Here is a 25,344-nt window from a genome sequence, read left to right as displayed (position 1 = left end):
AGTATAATGATGTTGAGCCTGTTCTCCTACAGGAGCAGGTTCATCGGCTGGGAGTGCTCCTAGATCTAGCTGTCTCACTGGAGAGGCCCTAGTGCCATGGAGTGCCTTTCACCAGCCATGGTGGGTGCATAAACTGAGGCTTCTCCTGGACAGAGACAGCCTGGCCACAGTTATCCATGTTCTGGTAACTTCCAGAATTGACTGCTACTTGTCTCTTCTGTCTTTTGTCTCAAGAGCATTGAGCATTGGATTACAGCCAAGGTCATGAAAACAATGGATCATGTATTCTTCTTACACATACAGGAAAAATAAAAATAAAAACCGAACCTGCCGGAGCTTTGTTTTCTTCAAAGCAGGAAATAATATACAAACAGAGATGTACTCACCATTATTTGCAGTTATCTCAGAAGTTACTTTTGTGCTTCCTTTGCACTGAGTGGTGGGAATAACTGGGAAGCACCTGTCAGACTGCCCCGAAGGAAAAATTATGTAGGTCATACTTTCAAGATGACTTGCAACAAACTGCCTCAGTCTAGCCGTTGCTTCAGAGAGCCATTTTCTTATCAGACTGGTACCTGTAGCCTCAGCATTTGGTTTCCAGGAAACCCTGTCTCTGGGCAGCAAAACAGGCTGGGAATATTTCCAGCCTTGATCTGAAGACTGTAATTTTGTTCTGGGCAAAAGCTGGTCATTTAACACTGTGTGAGACTCAGTGCATGGGTAATTCTGTCAACTAATGCAGTGCTTCAATTATTGGGGGTGTGGGAGGTGTGGGAGCCCTTAATGATAACCATAAGCCCTACCTCTTGATTCCCACAGTGATGGCACCAGAAAAAAATAGGTGGGAGGGATAGAAGGAGCAAAATGCATTTCTAGTGGGTGAACTTTGTCCCAGATGTTAGGTTTTGAAAGAAAAATAAAGTATCTCTCACTCTCAAAGCACTCGGAGGATGTAAAAGGTGACTTTACTTCAAGTTACCCAAGGTGTCTACCTAGCACTGGGGGACGGATGAGGGATCTCAGATAGTGGAAGAGCAGAGGGGGACCAACCTGATGCTCTAGGCAAGGGTTTCTTAACCTTGGGCCTCCAGATGTTGTTGGACTACAACTCCCAGAATCCCTATCCACAAATGCCATGTCTGGGGATTCTGGGAGTTGTAGTCCAACAACATCTGAGGATCCAAGGTTAAGAAACCCTGCTCTAGCCACTGCTCCACATTTCCTCTTCTACTCCCTCTCCTCTTTTTAAAATAGCAGGAATGGGAGGAAGTGGGGAGAATGCAGCAGTGATGGGACTGCTGGCACAGGTAAAAGATAGGAGATGCAGGAACAGTGGTGGTGGAAGCACAAGTGCATCGCCAAGTTAGAGAGAAATCTAAAAGGTTTGGCTGCTTTTTACCCATTCAGCTTGTTCCAGTATAGCCTTGGCCCAAGGGCTATGGCCTTATCGTAACTTTGCTAAAGCTAAGCAGATCTGTATCTGGTGATTGTCTGGATGAGAGACTACCCAGCAACTTCCTGTATGCCAGATTACTTTTTGCTGTGTTTAAGGCACTGAAGAAGACATGAGTGCCATATGAAAAACATGTCTGGCCATTTGCCATCTCATCCCACAATATTGATACCTTCATTGTATGCTTGTTAGCAAACCAATTGCTTAAGTATTTATTTATTGAAACTTTTCTTTTTAATGCTTTAAGATGATTATTTTTACTTTTTGTTTTGTTCAGTTTCCCCACGCAGTATGAGATGATGCCTTTCAGCATCGTCCAATGACGCTGCTGCCCGATATAGTACCAGCGGGGATTCGAACCGGCAACCTTCTGCTTGTTAGTCAAGCATTTTTCCACTGCACCACTTAAGGTGACCTCTGCCTGTTTGTTCAGCTCTGTGCCATTTACTGAACTGCTGCTTGGTTTGGGATTTATTAATTCCCAGAGCCATTAAGCATAAGGGATAGCCTATTGCTGGTATCTTGCTATTAGAGCTGGGTTGTTATGTTTATGAACCTGTTAATAAAGTGTTTGTGTAAATGTGAGCATTTCTGACCTGTCCCCAGGCATGGAATCTCCTGCAGAAAGGTGAACTACCTAGTTATCTAGAATGCCAGCAGCGATGACCACAAATGGAGTTCCATATCTCATCATCACAAATGTAGGAATGGCTGCCAGACTTATCTGATTGCCTGCAGTTCATGCAGTGTATTCATTAACATACTATTTGGTCATGCAAAGCGGCCTCTCAGTGGTAGACAGCAAGGTCTTCTTGAGGAATGTCTTTTGGTAGCGGCTACTCCAAATTGCATTGGAATTTGTCATACCTCATATGCTGGGGAAGGGGCTGGAATAAATAGTTTCTAATATAAAAGGAATAAATAAATGAATGGATCTGCTAGGGCCCTCCGCTCATTGTCTCGGGCCCTGCTCATGGCCCTGCCACTAACAGAGATCTGGTTGGTGGGGACTAAAGACAGGGCCTTTTCAGTTCAGGCCCCTCTGCTTTGGAACACCCTCCCTGAAGAGTTTCGCCATGGTCCCTCCCTCAGTGTTTTTAAAACAACGTAAAACACACCTTTTTAAGGAGGCTTTTTAATGCTCCATTTTTGGTTATATTCTGGTAGGTTCTTTAGCTTTTTATAACTTTCAGTTTTTAGCTTTTAAAATAACTTTTAATTTGAACCTAATAATGTTTGTAAATAATATTTCCAATTGCTTCATATGGCTGTGAAACTCGGACTTTGAAGAAGGCAGATAAGAGAAGGATGGAGGCTTTCGAAATGTGGTGTTGGAGGCGACTGTTGCGTATCCCATGGACAGCGAGAATCACGAATAAGGAAGTTTTAGATCGAGTTAAACCAATAATATCACTAGAAGCCAAGATTACTAAACCAAGACTGACATATTTTGGTCATGTCATGCGAGCTGATTCACTCGAAAAGACAATTATGCTGGGAATGATCAGTGGAAGAAGGAGACGGGGACGGCCTTGTACTCGGTGGCTGGATATTATTAAAAATGACACTGGAATGACCATGGTGGAATTAAAGGAAGCTGTCCAAGATAGGGCGGCATGGAGTTCATTGATCCATAGAGTGACTGAGAGTCGGACACCACTGAATGGATAAGAAGACGAATTATTGTGGTTTTTAACCTGACTTTTAACTTCTTGTTCAATTTGGTTAATTTTATTACTTTTATTGTGTCTTGTATCTATTTTATTGTTATGAATCGCCCCGAGCAGTAGTGTACTGGAGGGGCAGGGTATACATATTTCAAATAAATAAATAAAGCTTACATTTTAAATGTAGATAGGAGTGGCAGGGAAAGCCCATGAAGTAACTTAATCCCTAGGATCAACTTCTGGGGCTGGCAGAAGTCACTCCTATGACTTTGAACTACTATTGTTTGGGAAGTAGCTCCGTGTGGATGTGCTTGAACATGTTCAGCATGTATATTTATGAGAAAGCAGTTTATTACAAAAGGTACCATTCATTTCCAGTGCTCTTTCTCTACAGACACACACACACACACACACACACACACACACACACACACACACACACACGGTCTCAGGAATTCCTACCATTTGGGGAACTGGGGAGTGCAAAATAATGTTTCTCTGTCTACAGTGACTGCCTACCCAGAGGTGCTTGCATGGTCTAGATGGCTTGCATGAACAAGAATTTTTTTTTGGTAGTAAAATGGCCATTGTGCAGTGGTGTATATGTGCACGCACACACTTCCTCTGACCCAAGACAAGGAATGTGTACAGGAGTCTATGTGGAAGCTGCAGTCTTGGCAGAAAGCAGAATTGAAGTGTTTCCTCCCAGGCCTGCTTGTGTTTTTCCTTGGCCGTATTCAAAGCACCTGATGCCAACAGGAAGAAATAAATACGTCAATTGGTGTGAAGTTCTATGCAAGCCAGAATTATAACCTCCCTCCCTGTCCTCCTGCCCAGCTCATGAACTGATGCTTACTTGGGAAATCTTTCTCAGCTTGGGAACAAACAGACCTCATGGCCACCTGTTAAAGCACTAACCTAGTTCTTTTAGAGATAATATCTGAGACATTCTGCAGTAATAATCTATAAACAAATGTTATAAGACTTCTCTCCACTCCACTGGCTGGACTCAGAACATAATGTCAGCGTTGCTTTCACCCATTGGGTTGCCCCCTTTAACTTGGCAAGTTCTGGACAGGCCAGCCATTCCTCATGTCAACAGAACAAACTGAGTCGGGTGTTGTGCTTTCTCTTACTGGGACCACAGAATAATCACAGGTATCTCATCAGCTCTTTTAAATTATCAAACATGAAATGGAAAAATGTATTACAGCTCTCTAATGATTATTATGGGCCCTTCTTTTTGTGCACTTTAGATTCTGAAACCCTGAGGAACAAGGGACCACCTGCTTCTTATTTCTTTTTTTAAAAAAGAGTAAACCATGTCGAGTAGTTCTTTGTTTTAAAAGCAGTAAAGGTAAAAGTGTGCTGCCGAGTCGGTGACGACTCCTGGTGCCCACAGAGCCCCATGGTTTTTCTTTGGTAGAATACAGGAGGGGTTTACCATTGCCATCTCCCACACAGTATGAGATGATGCCTTTCAGCATCTTCCTATATCGCTTGCTGCCTGATATAGGTGTTTCCCATAGTCTGGGAAACATAGCAGTGGAGGTTCGAACCGGAAATCTCTGGCTTGCTAGTCAAGCCATTTCCCTGCTGCACCATTAGATGGCTTTAAAAGCAGTATATAAATAATAATAATACACTGCTGCAGTTTCTATTTTCAGAATGGAGGTGGCATATGCTTCAGTGACTCAAGGAAGCAGTATTCAACCTGTCCTTGATAGGGTTGCATCTGCACGCTCCTTTGAAGAACAAGTTTGCTGCTTGGGGATACTGTTTAAATTACTGGATGCTTGGGTAATGTCAATAATATGAAGTGTATTCAGCAACTTACTGTAGGCTGGTTGGTAGCTGTGGCTTCTCTGCAGTGGAAGGTCTAGCTACAATTATCCATGTTCTGGTACCATGTACCTGTAGGTTAGATGGCTGCAATGCATCATTTCCCTAAGTGATTGTAAAACATGTAGGGGCTGTCTTCTGAAGACTGCTCGGAAATTTCATCTAGTTCAGAATGGTTATGTGGGTACTAGGGACAGGGCCACTTCTGTGGTGGCCCCAAAATTGTGGAGCTTGCTTCTGGGAGAAATCTGAGTAGTGCCTCTTGCTTGCTGTTTTTAACATAAAGTTGGCATTTATGTCTTACACAGTGTTCTCTCTCTGATGTTTCTCTGTGCTTACATATTCTATTGCTGGTTTTATGATTTTACTGCGAGTGTATATAGTATTATTGCTTGTTTTTATATTTGCTGTTATGGCACTAGTTTTTATGTTATACAAAAAAAGCAGGGTACCAGCTGTAAGATAAATAAAAGAATGAGAAGAAACAATAAATAGATTAGTTAAGGCTGTGTTGCACTCATCCACATAGGAGTTGCCTGTTGTGTCTCTGCACTTTCTGACTTTGCTACCTTCCAACTACCTTCTATTGTTGGAGGCAGTTAATTCTGCCATACAAGTATTTCTATACTGGGTGTGATTGGATCAGTCAGCTACTCCTAGTGCAGAGGTACAGCACTCACTTCTCTTCTCTGAGGAAGCATACCCAGTTCAGTGGCTTGTGCAGCAGTGCCAAGCATGGCCTCCTCTGAGGACAGGTAATCATACTTTTGCAAACTATACCTTTGAGGAGTATGTGAATAATGTGATTTCAACTTGAGGGGAAAACCTGTGCCTCAGGAGGTAGGGAATCACTAAGCTAGCTGAACTCACAAGTGGATCAGGGCTGTCTTTTGGGCATGGCAAGCAGGGTGACCGCCCCTTTTAACCCCTATTAGAATTAACTGGTAGCCCCCCCCCTCCGCCCTCCCCCGGGGCTCTGGCTGATTTGCTCCAGGCCCTGCACCCCGCCTGGGCTCTCTAAGGACAGCCCTGATGTGGATGGACTCTTTGTTAACTCTGGGGTTATTGGTTTGTTTCAAAGGGCAGCAGTGATGCATCCATTCCTAATCAATGTGTGGTATGAAAAGAATTGCAGTATTGTGTAACATGCTTGTTTGTAGCAAGATGGGCTCTGTGTGGAATCCAGGAGCTTAATGGATTTAGTAGCTTCTGTATGAGCAGCAATGTGGGTCAAATGACAAAGCGGGGGGGGGGGAGAGATTGGGAGGGAATTATTAAAGCTTAAACAATGGGGTTACAAATCAGTGATTCAGGCTATACCGCTGATTTCAAGCATTTGCAGTCTCTGCATAAGGGATGTATTTGGTGATGTGCACAGGGACCGCACAGCAGCACAGTCATTATTCATACATAACATGTGGTCCCACAAATGCCTCAAGCAAAAAATCAAGCTGAATTGCTCGGCTATTTAACTCCCTAATGCTTTCAGAGAAATCAAGTGAGGCAGCAATGCTTAAACTTTTTGGAATCCAAATCAAACAATGTATGCCATAATAAATTAAGTCATGGTGTTTAATGTGAATTGAATTGAGAATATGAATATGCATTAAAACTGGCCATTGTACGCATTCACCAGATATAGTTAAGACGTACACATATGCATAAACAGGAGATTTTGCATATTGCTTGGTCAGTGGGCATATTCTCCGAATGATGTTGGGGAATGTGTGCAACTTGTCTTTATAAAGGGAGACTGTATACATTGCCTGTACATGCACTTGGAGGTCCCCTGCTAACTTGGCAAAAAGGCACCTTTTAACATGGTGATTCTCTTTATTTAGCAGGAGGAGAGTAACTGGCCCTATCCACCCCCAGCACAGTACCTCCAGTGACTGTTGCTGGTGTCTATCTTATGTTTCCTTTTAGATTGTGAGCCCTTTGGGGACAGGGATCCATCTTATTTATTTATTATCGCTCTGTGTAAACCACCCTGAGCCATTTTCAGAAGGGTTGTATAGAAATCCATCCATCCATCCATCCATCCATCCATATGCATATTCAATGTCCAATGTGTGAGATATGTGTAGTTTGGCTAGTTACTTTGAATGAGTGATCTGGGATATTTGACAAAAGAAGGTTGCTTAATTATTGCAAATGGCTCCTGAATGAGCAGCTCATCTGCAGGGGTGGGGCAGAGGTCAGTGTCCAGCAGACATGGGTATGTGACAGAGTAGTTTGTCACTGGAGTAGGCAGAGAGAGATTGGAGAATTCCTACCTAGAGTTTAAGTGAAACTTGGACTCAGCCTTGTGGGATTACCCAGATGAACATATGAAGCTGCCTTTTTCTGGGTCAGATCATGAGCCCATCGACTTGGTCATTATTTATAAAATGTTTTATATACTGCTTTCAGAAAGGTGATCAAAATAGTTTACAACAATAAGAAAACATAATATAGATATAACAAAATCAACATATGATCACTTTAGTAGTTCTCTAGGTTTTCAGGCAGAAGTCTTTCACATCATTTGATCCTTTTACCTGAAGATGTCTGGCCTGAACCTGGGACTTTCTGCATAGAGGTGTGCATGGACCATTTGGTGCGGTTTGGTCCATATTTGGACCGAATTGTGGATATGCAAACCAGTTTGGTTGAACTAATTGGCTGGGCCTGTCGGTTTGACAAACCAACTCGAAGTGGTTCACGATGGATCCGCTTGAACTGGCCTGCTTTGCGGTGGTCCACTTCATGATCAAACCAGTTCTACACATCCCTATATCTTCATGGAAAGCACCACTGAGCTCCTCCCTGTAACAATCTGTATTACCATAGACCCTAACTATTCCTATTTTCCATGGACAGTCCTATTTTCCGGAATCTGTCCGTAATAAATAGTTGTCCTTGTTTTGTCCCTATTTTGGCCTGTTGGGGACACCGCCTTTAGTTTTTTTCACATGAGTTGCTAGGATTGTCATTCTTCAGGATTCAGCTGCCTTCCCAGTCTCTCTAGGAATTAAATCTTCAAGTGGGTGGGTGGATGCATTGTGTTTCGAGCACAGTTGCTTATTAATGGGGTCACATTACTAAAGAACTATGCAGTGCACAGCATATAACGGGTGGAGTCCAGTGTGCCCATCACTGTGCGACAGCGGGTGGGGAACTTGGGCAGTTATCCTTGGCATGAAAATTGGTTGTTCCAAGTGTATCCCTATTTTCACCTGCATAACATTGGAGGGTATGGGCTCGGATCATCTGCTTTGGTAATCTGGAATGATGCATACACTTTATTATCTGCCTTCCATTTGCGACATGTGTGTAGCCAGAATTATGTACCATACCTCCCAGTTTCCTCTGCTGTGCCCCCTCTACATTGTGCACCACACCTCCCAGGTTGCCATGGCCCCACTGGAGAGGAGAGCTTGTTGTGTGGTAGCAAGCATGACCTGTCCCCTTAGCTAAGCCGGGTCCACCCTGGTTGCATTTGAATGGGAGACTTCTTGTGTGAGCACTGGAAGATATTCCCCTCAGGGGATGGAGCCGCTCTGGCAAGAGCATCTAGGTTCCAAGTTCCCTCCCTGGCTTTTCCAAGATAGGGCTGAGAGAGATTCATGCCTGCAGCCTTGGAGAAGCCACTGCCAGTCTGTGAAGACAATACTGAGCTAGATAGACCAAGGGTGTGACTCAGTACTGTATATGGCAACTTCCTATGTTCCTATGTTCCTTATGTGTTCACAGGCATGTCCTTATTTTGATCAGTGAAATGGAGTAGTCTACCTATTACAAGGTGAAATTACAAGATCTGTATTTCAGTCAGCATGATCCAATCACTTGAAAACAGTGAGCCCATTTATATGAGTGGGGCCCAGGCATGCCTACCCTTGCAGGCTCCTTGAATTACAGGGAAGGAACAGTATTCCAAGGGATTCTACAATTTCACTAACTGCTTCTAAAGTTTCCCTAATTGATCTTAGTAGAAGTGGTATCATATAGTTTGAGGAACCATTCTCCTTTTTGCTTTCAGATAACTTGTTGAAATTCAAGGCTACCCAGATTGCTAAGTGACTCTAGGCCTCGCTTGTCATTGCAGATCTAGTATCTGATAAGCAATAGTTTTCAATGGAAGTACTTAATCCATTCAGCTGTGAGTGATCAAGCTTTGAGAAGTGATGTACATACAAGTGTAAACTGGCCTGGAAAAGGGCTGTGGGTATGTGTAAACAGACAGAACACTTATACACAAAACAAACTGAATAATCAGACAATAAGTCTATCAAGAGATGCCCATGCATGTGAACTCTCCTGAAGCAACTACTAAATTATTGTTTTTTAAGTGTATTCATTAATTGATGTATTAGGAACATAGGCAGCTGCCATATACTGAGTCAGACCATTGGTCTAGCTAGCTCAGTATTGTCTACACAGATTAGCAGCGGCTTCTCCAAGGCTGCAGGCAGGAATCTCTCTCAGCCCTAACTTGGAGATGCCAGGGAGGGAACTTGGAACCTAGATGCTCTTCCCAGAGCGGCTCCATCCTGTGAGAGGAATATCTTGCAGTGCTCACATGTAGTCTCCCATTCAAATGTAACCAGGGCAGACCCTGCTTAGCTATGGGGACAAGTCATGCTTGCTACCATAAGACTAGCTCTCCTCTTATTATTGATAAAAACATAAATCTTATATACAAAAAGAGGTTCAGGCCTCCTTCCTTCACAGTACGCCTTCTCTGCTGTTCTGTTGTTGTGATATAGGAAGCAAGCCATAGGTCATAAGCTATTGGGCTCCAGGAACATGGTATAAATCATGTTTGCAGAGCCAGAATTTTGTAGGCAATCTGAGCTCTGCAGAATTTGAGCTTCACGGTCTTACTGTCATGGAAATACCATTGAGAAAATGCACAAGGTTTGCTGCCAAGCAGGGTTTAAACAGGACAGACTAGGGGTGTGTGTGTGTGATTCTTTAGCCCACATTGCTAGTGTGGAGTAATATTTCTCAAAGCTGAGATGATACCAACTGACCAGTTGCCTAATTATGAGAATTATGCACACTCAAATCTACCCCCCCCCCACCCTTCTACCATCACATAAACATATGTGGAGGGAATTTTCCAAACCGCCACTCATTACACTATTTACAATACTCCTTTAAGATAGCATTTAAATTGAGAGTTAAAGGGTGGTTCAGACATTCCATCCCCCCCATGTGATTTTGTGGCAACAGGACAGCATGCTGGGTAATGAGACAAGCATAACATGTCCCTCATTGCCTATTTGGGAAGGCGGATCAGGAGGTATTGTCTGATCCAGCCCTTAATCTTTTTAACCCGGAGGTTAAACCCACCAACACTGGGATGTTTGTCCACAGTCTACTAACTGCTTTGTCACATCTTGATGCAAAGATGAGACTTGCGTTTTGAGGAGTATACAAATAAGTTAAGTAAATAAAATAAAAAGCTGTATTTTGGGCAGATGAAATCAGAATCGAATATAAAATCTTTGAATTACAAAGATATCTACATTGGGAAGGTTACTTGAGCATTGTTTGAAAGCCACACTTCTTACCCATCATATTGTGGGTTTGAATTGATTTAATCAGTAGACTAAAGTTTAGCTGATTAATTGATGAGGGCCAGCTGGAATTGACATGCATTTACAGTATTTTTCAAGGCTATTTTGGTTCTGCTGCATTACTGTCACAGGCAGAGAATAAAACATTACAATATTGAAATATTTTTGGTGATGGCATTTGTTTATGAAATTTTAACTTGCCCCTATATTGAGAGCTTGGAAATATACAAATCTTATCTAAAAAGCAGATTACTAAGCATTCTTGAATCAATTGTTTGTCGTAATGCTCTTGTGCAAAGCAGAACATGGACAGTTAAATGATTCCATCCTTCAATCTTGCCAACAATTGCTCAAGATTTATATCCCTTAACCTTCATTCATCTGAAAAAGCAAGGAAAGGATGCACATTAAGTGCCAATCAATGCTGCGTTTATTGACCTATAAAACTTAAAGCTACAAGTCTGCAAAGACTCACAACTGATGTCGTCCAACTCAGAACTATTCAAGCAAACAAATTGTGAGCCCTGAGAAATTGCAAATCACTATAATGAAATTGATCATGAGGATGTTTTTGTTGGAGCTAGGCAACATCAGCTCTAAGCTGCAGTGTCTCATAGTGACCACTGCAGGGGGAGGGTGGGATTAGGGTCATGGATAAAAGTGCTGGACTCGTCCCCTCTTTGTTCTTCCAGTGTTAGTCTCCATTTTGTCTCTCCAGAGGTGGCTGTTTGTTTTGGTATCTCTCTTCAGCCATAAGCTACAGCTGGACTAAGCTACAGGCTCTTTCACATTTGTTTGTAACCTTTTCTTTATATAAATCCGTGTAGTTCTTCAATACTAAAGAACTGTCTCAAACTGGTTTTGCTCTGCTGTTTGGGGACTGAACTGTCATCCTTCCCCTACAGTTTTCACCATTGAGAGAGTGTCTCTGGGACAGTAGGCCCTACTTAAATCCTAGGAGGACTTTTCGCTACCTACGCATACATAGTTGTGGAGGAAAAAGTATAGTCATCGTGGTGAAAAAGACCATGCATCCTTCTAGTGTATTATATGCGCACATAATGGTAAGTCATGACTGAAAGTAGCTTCCCAAACATAAGTGGCAAAGAATGCATGTGCAAGAATCTTGATACATGGCAGTTATCAAGATTATCATCCACAAGTAGATTTGAAAGTCTACATGCAATGTGCAGATCTGTCAGAAGCAGGAGCAGAGCCACTTGCTTCTCTTGAGCCACTGCTTCTCTTTGGAAAATCATAGACCTAAATAGCTTTATGAGATCTTTTGCTTATGTTCCATCTTCGGTTGTGACCGGGGCAGATCTATAATAGATCTATAACCTCTGCACATGGGCCACCCAGGAGGGGGGAGCTGCCATGCTCACCCGATGCTGACCTCCATGGCAACCACCAATGTTCCCTCTATTTTTCTTTCCATCTGTGCACTGAATACATTTTGTTCTGGGCAGCAGTATCAAGGCAGTGTGTGCGCACATATGCATTCAGAATGGGGACTTCCTGATCCAACCTGAGCGGGATCTAAAATTAACTGAGCGAACATCAAAAACATGTATGTGCACACACATGCACACACCTTAGAGGGAACACTGACCCCCCCCCCACTCACCACCACTGTTGCTTGTCCCCTACCCACCTACCACTGGTCCCATTATATTGCCATAATGTGGTATAATGACATCAGCTGGGGCAGGTCATTATCCCATGTTGTGGTGGTATAATGGGAGGCCGATGGTGATGCGATGGTGAGTGGGCAGCTGCCATGGAGACCAGTGGTGGATGGGTAGGTGAGCAGTAGTGGTATGTTTAAAAAATCTAGAAACAAGCCTCCACTGACATCGCTACTCTAGTGATTGTGACTCTGTCCCTTTCTGTGACTGCTCTGTGGCTGATGATGATGAAGAATGTAGGTATATGATGATGGAACATAGGAACATAGGAAGCTGCCGTATACTGAGTCAGACCATTGGTCTATCTAGCTCAGTATTGTCTTCACAGACTGGCAGTGGCTTCTCCAAGGTTGCAGGCAGGAATCTCTCTCAGCCCTATCTTGGAGATGCCAGGGAGGGAACTTGAAACCTTCTGCTCTTTCCAGAACGGCTCCATCCCCTAAGTGGAATATCTTGCAGTAGCACACACATCAAGTCTCCCATTCATATGCAACCAGGGCAGACCCTACTTAGCTAAAGGGACAAGTCATGCTTGCTGCTGTCCAAAAGGCCAGCTCTCTTCCCCAAGGCCAGCTCTTCCTGGAGAACCATGTTTTTATATCTTTAAAAATGAATAAATAAAAAAGATCTCAGTGGTGTACATAGCCAAAGGAATGAGAAAATAGCTCCCTGCCCCAAAGCGGCTTTCAATTAACACACACACACATGCACACACACACGGAAGATACCAGCAAGTGGGAGACGGGAATGCTCTACTGGGGCTGAAAAGGGACACGTTCTCCCTCTGCTAAATTAGAGCCATCACTTAAAAGGTGATTCTGTGCTCTGTTAGCGAGGCAATATATAAGGATTCTAGTTCATTTACTAGAACCATAGATCTCCATATGGGTATGCGACCTTTTGTACTCTTGTACTACCTAATGGCGCAGCAGGGAAATGACTTGACTAGCAAGCCAGCGGTTGCTGGTTCGAATCCCTGCTGACATGTTCCCCAGACTATGGGAAACACCTATGTTGGGCAGCAGCCCGACATTTCAATGATGCTGAAAGGCATCATCTCGTACTGCACAGGAGATGGCAATGGTAAACCCCTCCTGTATTTCTACCAAAGACAACCACAGGGCTCTGTGGTCACCAGGAGTTGACACCGACTCGACAGCACACTTTACCTTTACACAAATATGCAAGAATTCAGAGTTGTTCGATGGGCCACTACCTTGGCCCTCAGTAGACCAATAACTTAGGCAGTATGGTGGCAGTTCCTAGCGTGGCCAACACATCTCAAGTACATCTCAAGTCAAAATATGTTTGCTTTTTGGTTTATTGCTCTGTTGCCCAGTGGAAAGGAAAAGGCTGACTGTTTTTGTGAGCATAAAGGACCTTGCATGCCTTTGAACTTGGCTAGTTATGTGGGACAGTAGATCTGGCTGGGATCATTCACTGCTCCTTGAGTTGGGAAGAAGAAGTGACTTGGGAAGGTGGGCACCATGAGATGAAATAGCATATTATGGGGCTTCTTGAGGGAAAGACAAGGGGTGCAAAGAAAGTCCTCCCCACCCCAATATGAGAATTATGAACAAATGGGAATTTGAATCGAGGGCTTGAGGATTTCAGTCTGATAATCTGACCCCTCTGCCCCTGTATAATTTCCCCTTCCTGAGGAAACTGTGCAGAAAGTACCTTGCCATGCAGCTCACAGGCACCATTCCCTGGTTTATGCCTTGCCCAAGATGCTATCTTGAAGCTACAAGCCTTTTTCTGGGCCCTGTGTCCTGTCAGTTTTGCTTTCTTCTTTGTTGTCCTGTACAAAAGACCTTCTGGGGACTAACAATTCTAGATATATTTCTAACTGCAATTGCCCTTTGGTTAGCCCAACACTGCAAGGAGGCCTTGGGAACCCTCCTACATTTGACAACAGTGTTGTGTACGCTTTTAACCCGGGTGCAGAAAGAAACTACCATGTGAGAAGCAGCTCTTAAGAATGCTGGGGAATGGTATGGATGGACCATGGCTTGTCCCTTGCAGTGATCTTTCGGAAATACAGATGTCCCTCGCCCACCACAGGTTTCCCAGTCGCAGATTTGAGTATCCACAACTGGGAAATTGTGACAGGTCTCACAAACAGTGACCTGAGTATCTGCAGTTTGGCAAGATTATTTGAAAATGGGTGGTGGTGGTCAGGGGTGATTTTTGAGGGTTTGGGGTAATTCTCAGTGGTCAGGGATTGTTTTTCCCCCCTATTTTTAACTGTTCCCCCCAAGATTTGTATATTTCCAAGCTCTCAATACAGCCATCACCAAAAATATTTCAATATTGTTTCCAGGTTTCCCAGGAACAGAAGGGATGACTGTTTGTCAGTGCCCAAAATCAAATGGCAAGGACAAAATGAACAATGGCCAGTGCTTTGAAGAGGCACATTCTGTTCTGTGTCAGCTTGGAGCCAGATAAGAGGGCAAGAGAAGGGGATTGTTTGGAGGCCGTGGAAATAAATGTGTCTAATACAGTACTTTGGAACTCCCTGCCCCTTGAGGTCCATCAAAGCTACACTTTGTTGTACTTTCACAAATACGTTAAAAGTCTGCTGTCCCATTTAGTGCTTTCAAACTGAAATACTTGTGATTCTAGACTTCTGGTTTGCTGTGTGCATTTTCTGTTGTAGTTAGCTATTGTATGAGTTTTAAACCATTGGTTATACTTTATTGTATTTTATCATAAACTGTGATTTTTAACAGTCTTCTTTTTCTAGTTCATCACCTTGAGTTTTTGAAGAAAGTTAGTATGATTGTTTACATGATTGTTCTGTTGCTGCTTCTGTGTGTTTTTAATCTGTGTATAGTTTTTATGTTAGTATTTTATATGTTTTAAATCAGATTTGTTCATATTTTAGCTTAATGCTTTTAACTGTCATTTTTATTATATGGTTTTTAACTTTTGTAAACTGTCTTGGGATTGTTTTTAATGAAAGGTGGTATATAAATTTAACAATAAATACAATACAATAAAAAAATATATATATATGAAAAACAATGCTCTGAATCCAGCAAAATTCAGTGCTCAAGATAACTGACAGAAACCAAATATTTATTCTTTCTGTTGCAGAAACTACATGGAATAGCTATTCCATACGTTTCTCAACCTTTTTGGAGTCAAGGACCACTAAATTCCTCGTGCAGAGTTTCAAGGACCGCTACATTCTTCATGCGCAGTTTCCCAGACCAGCAGCTAGTAAAGGGGTTTCAAGTTTAAATCTATCTATCTATCTATCTATCTATCTATCTATCTATCTATCTATCTATCTATCTATTTAACAGACTTCTGTACTGCCCAAAACTGGGCAGTTTACAATTAAAATAATATGAGCATTAAAATAATTAAATTTGGAATCTTTTGCAAACATGGAATATTAGGGGTTCTCAACCTTGGGTCCCCAGATGTTGGTGGACTTAAACTCCCATAACCCCTAACCACAATGGCATTTGGCCATTATGGCTGGGGATTATGGGAGTTGAAGTCCACCAAGATCTGGGGACCCAAGGTTAAGAACCCCTGAATCTAAAAGCCTGGGTGAACAAATATGTCTCCAGTATGTCTTCAGTATGTTCAGGGTGGGGGTGCTTGTGATTACTCAATGGAGAGGGGATGTCGGGCCATTAGAAAAATTCAAAAACTACGAAACCAACATACAAGCAAGCTTTTGAATTCCCCAAAACCCTTTATCAGGCTGGATGTCAAGCAAAGCAAAAATGAGGTGAGGAGAGGAGAGCTGGGCAAGTTGTCAGTAGAGCCCAAAGTCTACAGTTTAACCCTCTCTTGATAGAGGTGGAGTTTTAGCCGGAGTTGTGTAGTCGTAGGGCCGAATCCAGACCATGTTAGTCAGGACCACCCACTGAAATTAATGTAGTCATCTCTCATTTGTGTCAATGCTGCTTGGTCATGATCACCTGGCTTGATCTGGATCCTGCTCTTAATTGTGCACTTTGTGAGGCAGACCTAATGAAACCCGCGCAGCTCCTCCAAAACTGCTAAAAACAGTTACGTGGCAGGATCTGGGAATTGTTTTTTAAATTTATGGTGAAATAAAACGTGAAGAAGAGCAGTGGGGACCTGGTGTTAAAGGGAAGGGGGCAATTCTGAGATGGCGGGGGGCACGGGGTGTTGTAGTGGTGCATGGCTCATCTTCCTCACTGGGGAGACGAGGCACTGTTCAGGGTGGGTGAGGCAATGGTGCACCGGACCGTGCTTGGAAGGTTGCCTGGGTCCAAGAACTGCTGCCGCTGTGCTTGCGCACCAGAGTGTAGCAGGTGTTCCCCCATTCTCTCTCTTGCAGCGCACACTTCTGTGCCCCCTCCCAACTCCCCTGCATGCGCCAATCACACCAGCCTGACTTTGGGGCCACGCAGTTCATGTGGTCCCACATGCTGCCCATGCGTCGCTGCAAGGCAAGCCAAGGCAGCCCTCCTCCCTCCCTCCACTGCTTAGCCCTCACCGCGGCGTGATCTCAGCCAGAGGTTGTCCCCCCGCCCGGTGAGGTCATAAAGGAGACTGCTGGCTTCCACCGGCGGTGCAGACCAGGGGGTTATAGGGGGCCGAGTGACCACAACGCCCCACCAATGCAAGAGGGAAATGGCATTCCCTCTCAAGGTGCCTTGGCCGCAACAGGCAGCTGGTTTTAAATTGGTTGGGATCGGACACGAACCGCGCTGGGCATCAAATCCCCAGGATCACTTCATTCCAGTGCCATTCATCCAATGACCCTTTTGCATGAACGGACAAAATGGTCTCTTGCCTCTCCCCTGCACTCCCTCCCCACCCCGCCTCCCTCTGCCACTTAGCCTTCCTTGGTACGTGCGCTTGCTCCCCCTCCCCGAGGAAGGTCCACTTGTACTCCCTTTCTGTAAAGCCCGAGCCAAGATGGCCCTCCTCCCTCCCTCCACTGCTTAGCCCTCACCATGGCATGATCCCAGCCAGAGGTTCCACCCCCTGGCGAGGTCACAAAGGGGACCGCCGTCTTCCACCGGTGGTGCAGACCAGGTGGTTACAGGGGGCCAAGGGACCACAACACCCCACCGATGCAAGTGGGAAACAGGGTTTCCTCTCAAGGCGCCTCGGCCGCAACAGGCAGCTGGGTTTCAATCAATCAACCTTTGGTTGCAAATAATGAGCATGCAAGAACCAGCAGCCCTTCAAGTGGCGCCCACTGCCATACCTTTTCCTCGATACCCCCATGCCGCATACAGTTTGAAGTTGTAAAGATAAAGATAGCTGTAGGAAGATCTCAGCAACACGTGGAGGCAAGGCAGAAGCAGGGTCCCGTGCCTCCATGATACTCCTCCTCTCCCTCTTCTGTGCCATGTGCAAAATTGAGGAAGTGAGTGCTTTGACTGCAGTTGTTTGGGGGGGGGGTGTTGACTCCCAGTCAGGGACCGGCACTCAACCCTTCGGGGACCGGCAGTGGTCCAGGGACTGGTGGTTGAGAAACTGTGCCCATACACACACTAGGCCTCCCCTGCTAATTGAGCAAAGTGGCACCTTTTAAAAAGTGGTGATTCTCTTTATTTAGCAGGGAGGGAGCAACTGGCTCTATCTATCCCCAGCACAGCATCCTTCCAGTGGCTGTTGCTGGTTATCTTATGTTCCTTTTTAAGATTGTGAGCCCTTTGGGACAGGGAGAGTTTTCATTTGTTTATATCTATGTAAACCATTTTGGGAACTTTTGTTCAAAAGTGGTATATAAATATTTGTTGTAGTAGTGCCCATCATAGTGGATGAATTCCAGACTGTGTATGTGTTCTCCAAAATAAATTTGCCTTAAATGTATTTGTTTAGCATTCTCCAACTTATGCAATTTTATCAGGGGAAGGACTAAAAATACTCCACCATGCTTTGAGCCAAGTGATAAGAATATGCCACAGGGTACAGAATAAGCCAAATGAATATTTATAGTGTGTCAATACAATAATCAGTCAAAGCAGTACAACGTGACCTCTCTTATTTAACTCTGACATCGGGTTTCAAGTGCTGTTCAAGAGCACTGAAAACATGGGCCACATGTTTTGTTTGGAGAAAATCTGCTAGATATATTTAGTCATGACACTTGTATCCTGCCCTTCCCCCTGGGAGCTCAGTCTATGGGGTGATTCTAGTTTGTCTCCAACAACCCTGTAAGATTGGTTAGATTATATAAATGATGTAAGCGGCAGAGCTTCTGTGGAAGTGCACTCACCATGTTGCCAGATGAAGTGTTTTATTTCCAGGGTTTTGCTCAGTGAAAATGGTTCTGCCAGATTGTAAATGCTGGCTGTGCACACTGCCAATTGGCATCACATCCCAGGAGCAGCTTTTCATCTCTCCTTTAATGCATGTTCCTTTTTAAAAGAAAGAAAGAAAAATCAAGCGACTAATGAACATTTATTTTTTTTAAATGAATAAACTTCATGAGGCCTATGGAAGTCTCCTTCATGGAACAAATTAAAAATATATACATTATATTAAAGTATATAAATATATAAATACACACACACACACACACACACTCTCTCTCTCTCTCTCTCTCTCTCTCTCTCTCTCTATATATATATATATATAATGATAATAATGAATTTAAAAAATCAAGTTAAAACACATAACACATTAAATCACAACACACCCCCATTTTAAAAAAAACAAACTTTATTTTTAAAAGTCGGTTTAAAAAATCAATTTAAAACTCAAATTTTAAAAGTCTGAGTGAACAGAAAGGAGTCTGACATCTAAAAGAACCAAGTGATGCCAGGTGACTCTCACTGGGGAGGCTGTTCCATAAATGGTGCAGCCACCAAAAAGGCCCTCTCCCTAGGCTTTCTCTCGGGTAACCTGGTCCCAAGCCATTTAGGGCTTTAAAGGAGGAGCACCTTGAATTGGTCCTGAAACTGACTGGGAGCCAGTGCAGCTGACGAAGCACTGATGTAATATGATCAAAATGAGAGGTTACCAGAGCATGAGTAACTGTGGCCAAGCTATCTCTATCCATGGTGCTTTCCAGATGACTGCTTAAAATTGCTTTGCAACAGATAGGCTTGGTGTGTGCTTGTACGATCTGGGTTTTGACACTGTTTTGCAAATGGGAATGTTTGCACAGTCTCAGCCTGAATCAGATCTTATCGTGATGTTTCAAGGTTAAAGCATTGTATATGCATGAGAAAATAGTGTTGGAGATGGAGTTCCAGTGCACTGACCTTTTGCACCAACTATCCTAATGACCTCTAGGGACATTGGGACTGGGAGTAGAGTTAGTGAGTAAAGGTCTCCTTACCTGTCCCTGCTTTATTCCTACTCTAAGACCCCTGATAGGACTCCTCAGGCATTTCCTGTGAGAGTCAGAATTCCTTCCTTTCCTCTTGGAGAGCAAGTGGAAACATCTCTCTCTCTCCCTACCTAGTCATTATGTAGCTTATAGATAGGATTAGGTCTTTCCTTTCCAAAGTGTAAAGTGTGCCATTGAGTCATATGTCACCAATGGATCTACTCAGTATTTAGATTCTATAAGAATCTCCATGTGTCTTCTATAAATAGCTGTAACAACCAAACTCTGCATTCTACTCTGTAACTGGAGTGACTAGCTTCTATAGAGCTCTGCTAATTAATCACAAGGCCCATCACGGGTAAATTACACCTCCCAACAAATAAAGGTAAAGTGTGCCTTCAAGTCGGTGTCGATTCCTGGTGACCACAGAGCCCTGTGGTTGTCTTTGGTAGAATAGTAGCTGGTTTTTTGCAGGCTTGCTCCATCCCCCCACCCCCTTGCCTAGTCTCTGCCTCTCAGCTTCCCTACACGCCCTCTCTCTCCTTGAGGTGTTTGTGTGTCTGTCCTCTTCTCTCACCTCTCACCTCTCTCTCCTTCTTTCTCCACCTCTTCCCAACACTCTCTGGATACTACTCAGCTGCTGGGATTGCTGCTGCCGCCCCCACTACCACCAAGCCGCCTTTTTTTACCTCAGCCCAGCCATGAATCCTGCTGAAGGGGCAGCAAAGGAAGGGGCAGTCCCCCGATTCCAAGGTGGATACCTCTTCAAGGGGGGTGGCGGCAGCCAGGGAGCCTCTCTTGTGCAAGTTCACTGGGGGGGGGAGGAGTGGAGGGAAGGCCATCACGTCACCTGCTCCCCCCCCTCATGTTCTCTTCTCCCCCTACCACCCCACTGCAACTCCCGGTAATCTCCTTCCCCAATTTGCTTCAGTGTGGGTGTTGTTTCCTCTCCTCCTCCTTTCTCTCGCTTTCTCCCCTCAAAGCCTCAGACAGCTCTGGCCACAATTGGTTTATGCCTGTATTGAAGCCAGTTAGGGATAACGTAGGATTTTACACCACTCTTTCTGCACAGGCCATCCCACAGGGTGACCAAAGCAGTTTCTGTTCCAAAGCCAGGCCTGAAGCCTGATTGAAATGGATTTAGATCATCTATTTCCTCCAAAAGTGTTGGGAGCTGGTCAGCCACTACACACTCAAGCGCCTTGCCCTGGAAGGGAATATTGGCCACACGCCTATCGTTGTTTACATCTAGACTATATTTCTTTAGGTGTGTTCAAATAATAGCTTCCTTCAATGGACCTGGGACCACACCCTCTCTCAATGCTGGACCCAGCTAAAAATTCCCTCCATACTAGATTTAATAAGCCATGATGGGCAAGGGTCAAGCATGCATGTGGTTGGCCAAACTTAACTAAACACCTTGTCCATATCTTCGGGCACCAATAATTGAAACTCTTGCAGCAAAACTGGACTAGGTGTTACTCTGAACACCTCTCCCAATGGCAGCGCATCAACTGTAGAGTCTAATTCATGGCAAATGCGAGTGACCTTACTCTCAAAGTGCTGTGCAAATGTTTTACAGTGTGCTACTGAGAGTTGCAGTAGTCTCAGAATGCCTTATAGCAAATGAACAGAAGAGACCTTTTCCCCATCCACCATTGCATCCTCTCAATGTCGTCCAGTAGAGCTTCTCCAGGTGGTTCAGGGCCTCTTGAAATCTTGGCCCACCTGAAAAAGCCCTGCTGGACAACACTGAGAGGATGCAATGGTGGATGGGGGGAAAGGTTTCTTCTGTTCATTTGCTATAAGTCACTCTGAGACTATGGGATAGAGCATTCTCGGATGGAGAATATTTGTGAGCTCAGACAGTTAAGACAAGCCGGCTGGCAGAACTAATCAAACTCAGTGGTGATGAAGTGGGGGAGGGGCAAAGAAGGAGGGCTTCGGCAAATGGGACATTTCTCAGCTTGAACAACCCCTTCCACTTCTAAAGGGGAAAGTTGGCTTACCAGTGCTTTCTAACATTAATTCTTGAAGCTTTAGAGCCGAAAGAAAAGAAAGTGGGGCTGAGCAACAATGTTCCCCATACCAAACCAACCAACCAACAAAAACACCAAAAACAAACCCACAAACCCCAGGAAAAAAACTTGCAGATGTAGTAATATCCATGTTAAAGAAGGGACTGCTGACTTTGTTGCTACATTTTGTGTTTTCACCATGGACATTCACAGGCTCAGGTAACACATGTACACCAGGGATATAGTGCAACATTTTGTTGTGGGTCCATAATTGCAATATGCTTATTAAGAATTAAAGTGTATCCAATGATTAAACTTGGGAGTCAGCTATCATGCAATAATCTTGAAACAGTGAGGGAACTGGTGATAAGACATTCAGTTTTAACAGTAGCAATGCAATGAAAAGAAATCCACTCGAATCATAGAGTTCTTGGGGAGGGAATTCCTAGACTAATATGGTAGCTAATAATACCTAATGGGAAAGCAAGGAAGTTTAGAGACTCTGGAGCAAGAGAAATTAGTTACTTGAGCTATGGGTAAATTATTCGAAGTTGTCAGCAAAAGGATCTGGAGAGAGAGACAAGGAAATGAAGCAGAAGAGTTAAATGAGTAAAAAGACTCTTACCGAAAGTAGTTTACCTGCCCTGGAGGGAAATAAATTGAAGACTGAAGTTATGAGCAAAAGCAGGAGGGGTGGAAGAAGATACAGGAATCCAGGAGAGGGTGTTTTTACTTGGATGGTGAATTTGTTGTTTGGGATAAGTGGGGCTAGAACTAGGGAAGATAACTGGAAACAAAAGGGGTGGCTTCTCAGCTCTGTCTCTGTTTAGTAAAAGAACAAAGGAGTAAGAAACAGGTCCCAACTCAGGAAGGAGTTCTGCTCTTGTGGGGAGAGAGGACTGGGAGCAACACAGGAAAAACGAATGGAGAGCAGGCTGGACAGAAAGAGGGACCAGGGGAGGCAAAGAAGAGAGTGGAGGCTGGAGCTGAAACCACAATATGTGAGCTTCAGCCAAGAGCTATGCCTTTCCTTAGTCTTCAAAGAGATCCTGGAAGCAGCATGGCAATGGAGGACAGAGACCTTTTGGCACAGCCGAAAGCCTCTAGGAGGCAACCCTTGTTTCTCTCTGGGTGCTCTGTAGTGGTTGTGTGCTTATGTTGCCCAATTTGTTAGTCTGATAGTTATACTTTAAACTGGGCTTTGGTGGACAATGAGATTTGTGAAGACCCTTTTAAATGGAAAGGCTTATAGGCAAATAGCATTTACTTGTTCTGTCCATGAGCCAATGATTGGATTAGTCTTTTCACTGGGGAAGCTGGCATTGTTTTGGAGAGGACTCTTAGATTAGGGTAGGGTGTGTGTCAGTCCTTCTCCTGGATAGTTTCTGGGGCTCAGGATGGGCTGATTGATTTAGGATTTTCTACAGAGTCCTTGCTCTTTGATTAACTTACTCTGAACCTTTCAGTGAATGGATGGTAGCAGTCATTCTGCACAAAGCAACATTCAGATTAGAATTTGGAAATAGCTGGGACTCTGGGAGATGTTATGCATATCAAGGCAACTTCTTCCTGGAGCCGCAGTTAGATTGACTCATGACTCAATCACTCATGACTTTATTACAGTCACAGACCAGTACAACAACAACAACCTTACACATGACTCTGTCAGTTGCATGCTAGAAACTCTTTTAATCCTTATCCTTTACTACACATAAGGAGGGTACTGTAGGCTTCCCACTTGCATCCATTCCAGAAGCTGCTTCTGTTCTGATTTCATGGCAGCTGAGGGACAGTGAAACCCAAGTTTTTCCCTTTCATGGAAAGTGAAGGAGGAGCGGGTTGCACTGGACTAGGTGGTGCTCCTAATAATATCATTGTTTTCATCAACCCTCTTCACATACAGTGGTGCCAAACCTGATCACCTCCCCAACCTTATTTTAACTTTTTTTAAAAAGAAGTGATGTATTTAAAATATTAAATGAAGCATTTAGAGTTATGTAGGGTTTGACCCAAAGCTGTGTTTGAATTGAATGCTGTGCAAGTACATCTGCTGTGTGAATACACCATGAAGCCCTTGGGGACATATTTCTACAAACTAACAGGGCTTTTGCGGGGAGGGGAGAAAAGCTAAAATAGCATCTCTCTCCCCATGTGTAGAGCAGGGTGGCAAGCTCTGAGCACAGCTAGTCTACCCATTCCTTTGCAACAGCAGAGCTCTTGTTCTGGCCTGCTAAGACTGCAGAGAATGTTGGCCACTATGTAGATGAGAAAATCTGACAAGTTTTGCCGCAAATATTGCAGAAAATTCATCCATACGTGTAAGAGAATACTATTTGGCTGAAATGCAATTTAAGCAGCCTACAATTTTAAGTCCTATGTATGCTGATATGGGAATAGACCACAATGAACAATGTGGGGCTTATTTCAGAGTAAACTTGAATAGGATTGGTCTGCATTTGTCTCCAGGATTGCAGCTGTTACCTTCAGTGGACAGCAGAAGTGATGTGTTATTTATTTAAAATATTTGTAACCCACCCCTCCAGTACACTACTGCTTGAGGCTACTCACTACATTAATAACATAAAATGTTTGATATTTTGATCACAAAAAGTAATTTTTTTGTAAAACTGTTCTGCAAACACTTTTATCTGTTCTTGTTTAGTTCACATTTTAGAATGTATAGTTGAGTACCTAACTGCAATTTGTGTTGGGAACTGCTACTACTGATTAAACTACTTTTGACAACCATGACTTGTTTTTTTCTGTTTTTGCATGCTTCACATATTGCAGTGGTGCCATGTCGGTCAGTTGCCACAAGTCTTAAACCAGGAAACCTGTAGATCAGGCACGAATTCCTTACTCTGTATGATGCTAGAACTGAAGGACTGTTCCTTTATGATGGCATCTAAGTTTGGAGAAGGGAAGGACTTGTAATGACAAACATAAGAGTTCCCTTCGCAACACACAACTCCAAATTCAAGTGAAGTTGATTAGTTTGATCATTTTTAAAAGAACTTGAAAACCCTCTGTTTTAAATAAGCTGGCTGTAAATCAGGCTTTAATTAAATTTTAGTCATGATAGCTGTTTTTATCTCGTCTGCTCTATTATCGGTTGCTGTATTATCGCGGTTCACTCAAGCAGCAGTGTGCTGGAAGGCAGGATATTTTAAATACATAAATATTTAAATACATAAATAGTTTAAATACATAAATTAAATCAAATAAGTTTGGATCAGGATTCTAATAAGTTTGCCATTGCCATCACGAGTCTCTGCCATGGCAGCCTCCTCTTCCATTCTGCCAAAATGTAATTTAAAACAAAATTATGATGAAAAATAACTTATCAATACCAATCTCAACTGAGAGGAATGCAATCATTACGGTTCTTCACCTCTTCTGCACACCCACTCTGCTCTAGGTACTCAACTCTCAGTTGTGGAGAGCGGGGAGTTGGTTGGCATTTGCCATTAAATGATTTATGACAACGGTGCCTGATATATTGCTGAGAGAGGGAGGGGACAAAGGCAAGTCAGATTTCAGATGTTTGATTTCCCTTTTTTCATGTTTCATGTTTCATTGACCGTCACATCAGCAGCAAGATCCCACTTTTGCAGACATAACATGCTTTTAAGCCCAATATAGCACGTGTCTGTGTCTGTGTCTGTGTCTGTGACTGTGTCTGTGTGTGCACACAGACGTGTGTTTTAACTGCCCGGACCCTGAATATAAATGTCAATGATGGTTTGGTCAATCCCTTCTCATCTATATAGCTATGGTTTTAACAATGCCAGCTTTTGAAAGCTAGTGATCATAGTCATAAGGGAGCTGTG

The 25,344-nt window shown here is 43.6% G+C and overlaps 1 protein-coding gene and 1 long non-coding RNA gene across 2 annotated transcripts in view; both read left to right on the top strand.

Annotated features, from left to right (window-relative positions):
* Window positions 1–1,735: 1,735 nt before the first annotated feature.
* On the top strand, window positions 1,736–3,293 carry LOC128324322 (uncharacterized). The gene is made up of 2 exons (XR_008306790.1): window positions 1,736–1,863; window positions 2,744–3,293. It is a non-coding gene; the product is annotated as an uncharacterized LOC128324322 (long non-coding RNA).
* An 845-nt stretch (window positions 3,294–4,138) lies between these two features.
* LOC128322143 (WASP homolog-associated protein with actin, membranes and microtubules-like) overlaps window positions 4,139–25,344 on the top strand; it is a 52,037-nt gene continuing 30,831 nt past the window's right edge. Inside the window, exon 1 of the transcript XR_008305551.1 lies at window positions 4,139–4,278. The gene's annotated coding sequence lies outside the window, so the exon portion shown is untranslated. The remainder of the gene's footprint in view (window positions 4,279–25,344) is intronic.

Source organism: Hemicordylus capensis, chromosome 4 (assembly GCF_027244095.1).
Source record: "Hemicordylus capensis ecotype Gifberg chromosome 4, rHemCap1.1.pri, whole genome shotgun sequence".
In the NCBI taxonomy this organism is placed as follows: domain Eukaryota; kingdom Metazoa; phylum Chordata; class Lepidosauria; order Squamata; family Cordylidae; genus Hemicordylus; species Hemicordylus capensis.
Note: the sequence above shows the minus strand (reverse complement) of the source record. Positions and strands in the feature narration are given on the sequence as shown.